Source organism: Meles meles, chromosome 6 (assembly GCF_922984935.1).
Source record: "Meles meles chromosome 6, mMelMel3.1 paternal haplotype, whole genome shotgun sequence".
In the NCBI taxonomy this organism is placed as follows: Eukaryota; Metazoa; Chordata; class Mammalia; order Carnivora; family Mustelidae; genus Meles; species Meles meles.
Window position 1 is genome coordinate 35,418,220 of NC_060071.1, and position 10,587 is coordinate 35,428,806.

The window sequence follows — 10,587 nt, forward strand, 5'->3', positions numbered from 1 at the left end:
TAACGTCTATAAAAAAGTGAGTCCAGAAGACCTGGTAGCAGTGTGCATAGCAGATGGAGAGATCCTACCAAGAACTGAAGAGACAGAGGTCTGACATCAGTTGACTCCCTTTTCCAGCTGTGCCTTCACCTCCCAGGTACTTATGTCAATACATTCCTTTATTTCTTACAAGCTAGTTTGACCTGGGTTTTTGTCAATGGACAGAGTTATGAGCAACACAAGGATTATGAGAAAAGGGTTGGTTAAATAAATTACAGTGCATTCTTAGAATAAAGTGTATACCTCTATAAAAATTAAATGTGTATAACAATATAGATATATTTATCTCTATGTATCTCTGAAAAAAAGTTTTAAGATATGCCAAAATGTTCATGATGTTTTATCTGAGTGATGGGACTTCCAATGATATTTACTTCCTCCTTTGTATCTTTCCGAATGCTGCATAATGAACACGTATTACTTCTAAAATAAAAAAAAAAAAATGTAGCTACTTTCTTTTGTAAAATGAATAGAATTTATATCATGATCTCATTTTTAAATATGTGTATTTGTATATGCATAGAATTAAGTCTGGGAGGACACTCGGTGAGAGGTTAGCAGTGGTATTTCTGGATTGTGGGTCTCCTGGTAGTTTTCATTACATTATATTTTTGGGCTGCCTAAATATTTTGCATTGTGTGATGGTCAGTTTTATCTGTCAATTTTGCTAGGCTATAGTCTCCAGTTATTCAATCACTAGCATAAGTGTTGCTATGAAGGTGTCAAATTGATGTGATTAATGTCTTTAATCAGTTATCTTTAAGAAGATTATCCTTGATCATCTGAGTGGGCCTGGTTTAATCAGTTAAAAAGGCTTTAAAAAGCAGAGCTGAGATTTCCCTGAAGGAGAAGAAATTCCACCTCTGGGCTGCAGCTTCTGCTTGTGCCTGAGCTTCCATTCTGCCCTTCCCGCCCTATGGTTTTTAGACTTGCCCGGCCAACCCCGCAATTGCATAAGCCAATCCCTTACAATCAGTCTGTGTGTGTGTGTGTGTATTTTTGAACTGGTTCTGTTTCTCTGGTAGATACCTAACTGATACAGATTGGGTACTTGGAAGTAGAGTTGTTATAACAAATACCCCAAAAATATGGATGTGGCTTTGGAATTGGATAATGGGTAGAAGCTGGTAGAATTTGGGGCCACATGATAGGAAAAAGCTAGACTGCCTTTAATAGACTGGTGGAGAAATAGGGATGTTGAAGACTCTACCAGGGAGGGTTCAGGGGGAAGTAAGGCGCGTAGTGGAGAAAGCCTGTATCATCGAAGAGTAAAGACTTACCATCATAAATGGAAGGTGGATAGAAATATGGATGTTAGAGGCATTGCTGATGAGAACAAAGAAGGGAATGGGGAACATACTATTGAAAAACAAAGGAAAGGAAGCTTTGCGCAGTGGCAGTATCATAGCCAATGAGGTTTATCCGAGGCGCGATTATTGCTAATTGAAAAACAAAGGAAAGGAGATCCTTCTTACACAGTGACCAAAAGCCAGCTGAATCGTGTCCTGAGATTATGTGGAAAGCAGAACTTGTAAATAACGAACTTGGATATTTAGTTGAAGAATATTTCCAAAGTGTCGAAGATACAGCCTAGTTTCTCCTTATTGCATCTGAAAAATGTAAAGGGAAAGACACAGTTTAGAAGAATCATTAAAGACAAAGAACTAACGTGATGGTTTGGGAAATTCTCAGCCTATCCAGACTGAAAACAAACAAAAAAACCAAACCAAACCTGTACTAAGAGATTCACCATTAGGAAATGTGCTCTGGAGAGAAAGTCAAGGGTATAGTGGATAACCTTTTGCTAGTGTTAAAGCAATCAAAGGTGTGACTCAAGAATCCTCTCAATCATCTCAACAGAAGCCAGGAATAGATGTGGGATTACCCAGGAATGATCTGTGCAGGACCCTCTTGTCTAATGGCATGAGTTTCCATGAAGTATAGGGGAGATCCATAACGTTTCTGAGAACGGCATGCCTGCAGGATACTGCTGACTTGTGCCGAAAGGGACAGAAGGAACTTGAAATAAAGGGAGCTTTTGGACCCCCAGATCCTATAGCTAGGTGAACTACTGAGCAACAAACCAGGGGAAACAAGGATAACTCAGAGAGCAGAGCCTCGGTCCTCCAAGCTAGAAGAAACACGGGTCAGGGTCAAGAGGCAGACGCCAGAGCCCTGGCCCCAAGGGCACAATCTTGACCACAGAAACTTACTCCCAGGCCTTGAAACCTAATGGAATTTGCCCTGCTGGATTTTGAAATTGCTTGGGAGCAGTGACCCCTTTATTCCTCCCATTTCTCCCTTTGGAATAGGAAGATCTATAACTATTATGCTAAGCCTGTACCACCACTGTATTTTGGAAACAGAGAACTATTTTTCCAGTTTCACAAGACACATATAGTGATGAATTTTGCCCTAGGATGTGTCATACCAGAGAATCCCCATTCCTGATTTTGCTGATAAGAATTTTGGACTTGAGTTGATGCTGTAATGGGTTGAAACTTCGGGGATGTTGGGATGAATATTTTGCATGTGGGACAGACACGAACCTTGGACAGCAAAAGGATATATCGGTAGGCTGAAAAAAAATGCTCCACCGAAGATACCCATATCCCAATTTACTTTCTATGAAAAAGAGGTCTTTGCAGATATGATTAAAGTAAGGGTCTTGAGATGAGGTTCTTGAGATAGGAAGACTCTCCTATATTATTCAGGTAAGCCCTAAGGCAATTGCATGTATCCTTACAAGAAGGAGGCAGGAGGGTGCAGTTTTCACACGCACGGAAGAGAAAAGGCCATATGTGATGATCTAGGCAGAGAGAGAAAGATTTGAAGATACTTTGGATTTTGAAGATGGAAAAAGAGGTCATGAGCCAAGGAATATAGCCAGACACTAGATGCTGAAAAAGGCAAGGAATGCAGCTCTTAGTTGGAAAAGGCAAGAAATGGATTCTCTCCTAGGATCTCTGGAAGCAGCACAGTCCTGGCAGACACCTTGGTTTTGGCCCCGGGTATCTGTCAGACTTCTGGCCTCTAAAACTGTAAAAGAATAAATTTGTATGTTTTAAAGGCACCAAGTTTGTGCAAATTTGTCACAGCAGCAATAGGAAACCGAATGGCTCTATGATCTGAAACATAGTGAGGCCATATTAATGGGATATGTGTACTGTATATAAATGCAACTGCGCTTGAGCTTTGATACTTTATTTGGAAAGTTTGTATCTGTAACCGCTCAAGGGGCTGGTCTGTACTTTTCTTCCGCGTGCTATCTTTGTCAGGTTTTGGTGTTGGGATGCACAAGTCTCTGAAAAAGAAATGAGATACCTTCCTTCTTTTCCTAAGTTCCAGAACAGCTCAAATAGCAGTGGAAGCCGTCCAACTCTGTTTCCAGTGTTCTGATAATGGACGGCTCTTGGATCACATTCTTGATTTCTTCCATGGTCTTTTAAAATTTCAATGATCACAGTGTATCCGATAAGCTGTTTACAGGTAACTTTCAATCCCCCACACAATATTCCTAAACTTGGGGTAAATTCTGCGGTTCACGCCATTTCACAAATAGGAAAACTGGGGGTAGAGACCTTAAGGAATTTGGTTAAGTTTCCACAGCTACCAAAAGACAGAGCTAAGACCTGAAATAAGGAATGTCTCTGCTTTAATAATGACTCCTGGTTGTACACTCCTTGCATACGTTTAGTAACTTAGGTTTTCTTAGAAAATCTCTCATTTCATCTAGGTTATCAAGTGTCTAGCATATCCTAAAAAATATTCTGTTATAATTCTTTAAATTTCATCTGTATTTGTGGCTGCATCTCCTTATTCTAAATTTTGTATCATTATGTTTTGTATGGTTATGCTTTCTCTTTCTCCTTGAATTGACTGAGTGGATAATCTATTTTACCTTCCTCTCCTTCCCCATCCAGCTATGTGACTTAATATCTGTTTCCAAACTAGTAACTAAGGTTTTTAAATGGCTTTTATCCTATTTCCCCTAAATTAGTATTGTCATTTTTTTCTAATTACTTCACTCACTAAATGTTTATATCGATTTTTAATATGTGCCAGACATAGTCAATGGATTACTTAGTTCATTGCTCATTTTCATCTCTTCTAATTTGGTAACCAAAATGTTCAAGTCTATACATTTCCTTCCAAGTACAGCTTTGGCTACATCTAAAAGTTTCAACACGTAGTATTTGCAATATTGATATTTACCAAACATTCTGTAATTGCAGTTTTTGTTCCAAGCAGTTAGAAATTTTTGGTTATTCTCCCATTATCTATTTATAGTTGCACTGAATTATATTCAGAGAATATAGTTCATTCTATGTATACATTTTTGAATGTCTTATAGGTGAAGCTATCAAGTTTTGTAAATATTCTGTGGACATGAGAAGACTGTGTATTCTCTAGTTATTGGGTTTGAAAATCAATATTAGTATAAATCAATATTCGATCATCCTTATTCTTTGAATTATTCAGATCCTTTGGATTTCTCTATTTTTTGCTGGTTTAACTGTCAGTGACTGAAAAGGATATGCTAACTAGAGATGATTTTTTATTCAACAGGATTTGTTGTCTACATGTCATTTGAACACTGATGGTACAGGCTGTCAGCCAGGATATAAAAATAGAGTACAGCGGTATCATGAGACTGGCACGCCCTGCAGAATGTCTACAGTTTGTTTTCCCAGTAGAACCCATCTAGGGTTTCAATATGAAAACTTTATTGAACACACATATTCGTCGATATACTTTTGGATGATGTTTACATAAGAGAGAATTCTATTTACATGCCAGAACCTCAATTCAACATTTTAACCAAGGAACATTCAATAAAATCTCAACTTACTTTCTGAATACGAATAGTAGAGTATCAGAATCATGTGCAAATGTTTTGCGAAGCATGCTGGGTGTCCTCACAGGTCACGGGAACTATTATGTCCTGCAACATAACAAGCAACTGCCTTCGTTTATTTCATTGCTGTTGTTTATTAAGGCATGATTTGCATACAGCGAAATTCACCCTCTGAGAAAGTATACAGTCCTGTGAGTTTGACAAACATAACTGCCACCATATTCAAGATATCAAATATTTCTGTCTGAAAATTCCCCTGTGCCCCTTTGTGGTCTACTCCTCCTCCGACCTCCAGTCCCTGGCAAACTCTGATCTATTTTCTGTCTCCACGGTTTGCCTTTTCAGAATGACAGAGAACTGGAACTATAAAGCAGGTAGACTTTTTGAGTCTGGCTTCTTTCATAATGCATTCAAGATTCGCTTGTGTTGAGTGTGTATCCTACTCTGTTCCTTGTTATTGCCGTTAACATTCCATCATGCGGGGAGCCCAGTCCATGTATCCATTCCCCAACTGAGGAATATTTGAGCTGTTTCCAGATTTTGATTCTTATGAATAAAGATGCTGTGAATAGTCACATACAGGTCTTTCTGTGAACATAAATTTTCATTTCTGGATCATATGATTATTATACGTTTAAACTTGTAAGAGACTGTCAAACTGTCTTTCAAAGTGACTGTCATTTTACATTTCTACCCGCGATGAATGAGAATTCCGGTTGCTCCATGTCCTCATCAGCACTTGGTATTATCAGCTTTTCTTTTTTTAGCATTAGCTATTCTAGTCAGTGTATATAGTACATTTCCCTAAGCTAATGAGGACGAGCATCTTTTTATGTGTTTGTCATCCATGTATCTTCTTTGATGAAGTATCTTTTGCTCATTTTTATTTAGGTTATTTCTATTTTCTAATATTAAGTTCTAAAATTTCTTTTAATAGGGGCACCTGGGTGGCTCAGTCGGTTAAGTAGCTGCCTTCAGTTCAGGTCATGATCCGGGGATCCTGGGATGGAGCCCCACCTTGGGCACCCTGCTTGGTGGGAAGTCTCCTTCTCCCTCTGCCACTCCTCCTGCTTGTGCTCTCTCTTTCCCTCTCTCTCGTTGTCAAATAAAAAAATAAAAACTTTTACAAAAAAAAAAGAAAGCTCTTTAGCTATTCCTGAACCAAGTCCTTTATCAGATGTGTAACTTGAAAATATTTTTTCCCACTCTGTGGCTAGTCTTTTCATTCTCGTAACAGGGTTTGGGGGAGAGCAGAAGTTTCTTAATTTTGACGAAGCTCAATTTTGCAATCTTTTTTGTCTGGTATAGACTCTTGTTTTTAGTGTCCTATCTGAGAGATTTTTACCTAATTCAGAGTCACAGATATTTTCCTCTAGAAGTTTTATAGACTTAGATTTTTCATTTAAGTGTTAGATCCGTGTTGATTTAAAGTTTGTAATTTTGTAATTTTTTATCAGAGAGAGATGTTCAAGCACTTTACAAGCAAAGACGATCGTTGTAACACACACATATAGGCATTTTGCCATGCTCCAATTAGGTTTTAGGAAATTAGAATCGAAGGTTGTAATGGGGTACTTTATCCCCATTTAAAATAATGATTCGTGTTTGGGGCAGAACATCTGTTTTTCAGGAACAGACTATCGATGTTAAGTGAAATACGCTCGTTTTTGTTAAAATGGGATTTTTACCTCTCGAGGTCTCAGACTCTGGCCCTTTTCATAACCATTATTCCATGTCGGGGTCAGATTACATGTGAATGGCTGAAACTATATTCAGGTCACTGAACGACGAAGGGTAGTTTTTTTTTTTTCGTTCTGTTTTTGTTTTTTGCTTCATCTGAGCCCCACCAAACATCCTCGCTATCAAAATCATGTTACAGCTCTAAAAAATGAGAGAAATTTTAATAAGCTGAGAAAGCAGGTGCCCAGGGGAGGCTGGATCTGTTGCAGTGTCAGAAAACCCCTCTACCAGCCCATACACAAATACAACATGCATGGCAGAAGGCATGAAAAGAAACAGCCAACTAAGGAGAATCATACAGATTGTGTTTGCACCTGACAAAACTGCGAGTGGGCAAAGCATTAAATTCTTTTTTGTATTCATTTCCTGTTTTGTTTGCAATTCGTACTGTGAGTAACTCCACTGGATGTGTTTCTTGCTAGAGATTTTCTGTAAATCATCAAGAACTACATACATAATCAGGTAATTGCTCATGACATTTTATTCACTCATTCCTTCTCCCGTGTACCTAATATTCACTGCTGTCTACGACATGCTCAACATATAACACTGAATCAGGAAGACCCAGGGCATGGGTTCAAAGGCACTGAGAGATTTAAGAGTGGTGGGTCCTGGGCAGAAGATTCAACCTTGGAGGATCCTGAAGAATATCCTCCCTCATCACTACAAGAGGGAGGGGTTGCTGACAGGCCACATTGTCATGGTGTCCCATCCAACATGCGCCATGTCAAGTTTGGGTGATGGCCCGCTGAGCGTGCTCAGGAGCAGGAATGGGTTGTCCATTGTGTATTACTTTCCTACTGCTGTTGTAATAAATCACCACAAACTTAGTTGCTTAAAACAACACTAATATATTATCTTACAGCTGTGGAGATCTGAAGTCTAAAATGGGTCTTACTAGACTAAAATCAAAGTTTTGGCAGAGCTGCGTTCTTTCTGGAGACACTGGGAGAGGCTCTGGTTCATCGCCTTTCCGAGTTTCTAGAAGCCCCTTGCATTCCTTGGCAAACCGACCCCTTACTCCATCTTCAAAGCCAGCAGCCTAACATCTTCAAATCTCTCTGACTTTGACACGCCTACCTCCCTCTTTCGCTGGTAAGGACACGTGTCATTCCAGTGGGTCTGCCCATTAATCCAGACTAATCTTTGTATCTCCATCTCCTTAACTCAACCACATCTGTGAAGTCCTCTTTGTCCTGTAAGGTCACCTATTCCCAGGTCCTGGGGATTAGGACATGGACTTCTTGTTGGAGAGGGCATTCTGCCTATGAAACTTTGGGTTCTCGGGCCTATCATTTGTATCATCCCCTACACATAGCTCAGGGCATCACAAGAGATGCAAGGCCTCAGAAGTCCAGGGCACTATTCCGAGTACCTGGAGGGAGATGTGCCAGGAGGCCTGTGGACATATCACTAAAATGGATGATCACACCGGATCCAAGAGATCAGTAGGAGCTTACATCAGACCCTGGATCTTCAAGCAGGCTATACAGTCTCAAGGTAATCAGTCACTTTGCCCTAAGGGTGTCCGATCCCTGGTTCAATCAGGATAGCCTAAGCTATGCTGTGGTAATAAGCAATCCCCAAATCTTGGTAGCTTATAACAACCAACGTTTATTGGGTAATGCTACACATCACTGTTGGTCGGCAGAGCTCTCCTCTGTGCTCCTTCCTCTGAGACCCAGGCTGGCAGAGGGACCACTGTCACAAACCGCACCAGTTATTATGGCAGAAGGGCAGACAGAAGTCATGGTGGAGAGGAGTCTTGCCAAGCAGTGAATTACCCGGGCTTTGAAGTGACATATATCACTTACTACAATTCATCGGTCAAACCCAGTCAAGTGTTCACACCGAAACACAACGAGATCAGGAAAGACAACGGTGCTGTGTGTCCAAGAGGCAAAGAACCAGGAATATTTGGTGAATAGCATTAATGACTTGACACCTAGTGTTTTCTTTTGGTTCCTGACATGAATGAGGCTGCGCTCCCAGTGAGGCTCCTTCTGCGAATCTTAGGGATGAACTGAGCTGATCTAAGAGCTGGTGTCAAACAGAAGCAAATAGCGACCCCATATTATCATCACGTTAACTCCTGGCAAGCCTGGTTGGTCCTGAGCTTCCCTCTGAAAAAAAAAAAAAAAAAAAAAGCCCCACGACGTAGCAGAGATTGTGCCAGTGTGGCTCAGAGATGACAGATTTGCTTGGTTCCTGCGGAGGTGGGTTCTGGGATTTGCATGGACAGTAGATACCAGGACACGCGAATGAAGCTGGCGAGGCCATGGGATTCACGGAGGAAAATACAACATGAATAGCAGGAAGGAAAACCATGGGCATAAGGGCAATGATAATATTAACCTCTCCCGTGTACCCCTCCAACTCCGGCCACCCCGCTCCAAGTCAACAGGTAAGACTCCAAGCATCTTCCAGGGCAGAGCTTCCACTCCCACTCCTGCTCTTCTGTCCTTGTCGTGAGGGCTTAGCAGGTACAACCACCTGGACTGGGATCAACTTGCACCAGGTGGTGTGGATAGGGCCTGTTGAGCCAGAGTTCTGCTCACAAATTTGGAAGAGATGGATTTTAATCAAAATCTCCTTGCACTTTGGTGAGGAGCCAGAAAACTCCGCTCAGAGAGGAGCTTGAGGTGGTAGGTGAAAGGTTTAAGGAAAGCTGATTGATTCCTCTCCCCTCCCTTCTTACAGATGGACACAGCTCCCCCTGCCCGGCAACTGGGTCCCCAAGCAGCAGACTTCATTATGGCAGTCAGAGTGACTTGACCGGAGGAGCGTGGGGTCAGACTCGGGAGGTTCGTGCCTGTGGCCTCTATGCTGGCTGCGTGGGGCAAGGGGCCTCACGAGGTTGGAAGCTCTCCTTCCACCTTCTCCTGGCCTCCACCCACAGCAATCGGACTGCTCACACGGACTCAGAACCTGCCGCTTGTATTTCCACTTCGAAACGACAGTTAACTGCCTTTTCCCCTGGAAATTACCAGCATGCTACTCCGAGGTAGGGCATGTCTGGTTCTTCCTTTGGCCAAGGGCAGAATTCCCAGCCCTGTGTTCTTAGAAGAGTCAGTCACAAATCCGGACAGATTCTCAATAGGACCAAGGGCAGCTTAGGGCTTCTTGATTTAAAAAAAAGAAAGAAAGAAAGAAACTATTTGAAATGCAGGGAATTGAGAGAAGGAAAATCAAAGCCTGAGACGCAACCAGCAATTAGATTGGCTCCTGGAATATATTTAAGTCAAATCAATGCACGAGGGACTTTCAGTCACGGGTCCCTTTCTGTCTCCCACAGCCCGCGGCTGGAATCCTAGCCCTTCAATCAGCCCTCCCCGGAAATACAGCAACATCAATCTTCTAAAATGCTTTATCACAGTTGTGCAAAGTCCTAGTACATTCCCCTGCTCTTGGGGATTTATTTACATATTGATTTATTTATTCCTCTCTCTACAGCAGCAAGCCTCTCGAGATTGTATTATTTACAAAGACATTGGGGTCGTGCATCCGGACAGTGGAGTGAAGGAGAAGGCCCTCCTTGAATGTGCTGTGCCGCACAGATCACCCTTGGCGAGAAACAAGTGTCAAAAAGCAAGGAGGCAGCCTCTGACTCCCTTGGTCATCTTGTCCCCAAAGGCAAAGACTTGTGCCCTGAAGGAAAGTCAAGAAGGAGGAAATGGAAATGAAATAGCGGGAAAGGGGATAGAAAAAGCAGCTGGGAGCTCTGGGTATGACCTCCATGGGACCCCACCAGGCAGAGGAGCAGAGTCTCCCTACTGTGACCCCCAATGGTCCAGCAACTCCCCCCCAATGGTCCAGTAACTCCCTCAGCAGGGAGTGGGTTCCTCTGGTTTCAAGTCCTGCACTGCCAGCCCATCTGTCTCCCCTGGATTGCTCTCCCAGACAGACAGGACTGTTAAGAAAGGCAAGAAAGAAGAAAGGGAGAAAGAAAA

At 41.9% G+C, this 10,587-nt stretch overlaps 1 pseudogene; it reads left to right on the top strand.

Annotated features, from left to right (window-relative positions):
• Positions 1 to 1,421: 1,421 nt before the first annotated feature.
• On the top strand, positions 1,422 to 1,572 carry LOC123945273 (annotated as a pseudogene).
• The last annotated feature ends 9,015 nt before the right edge of the window (positions 1,573 to 10,587 follow it).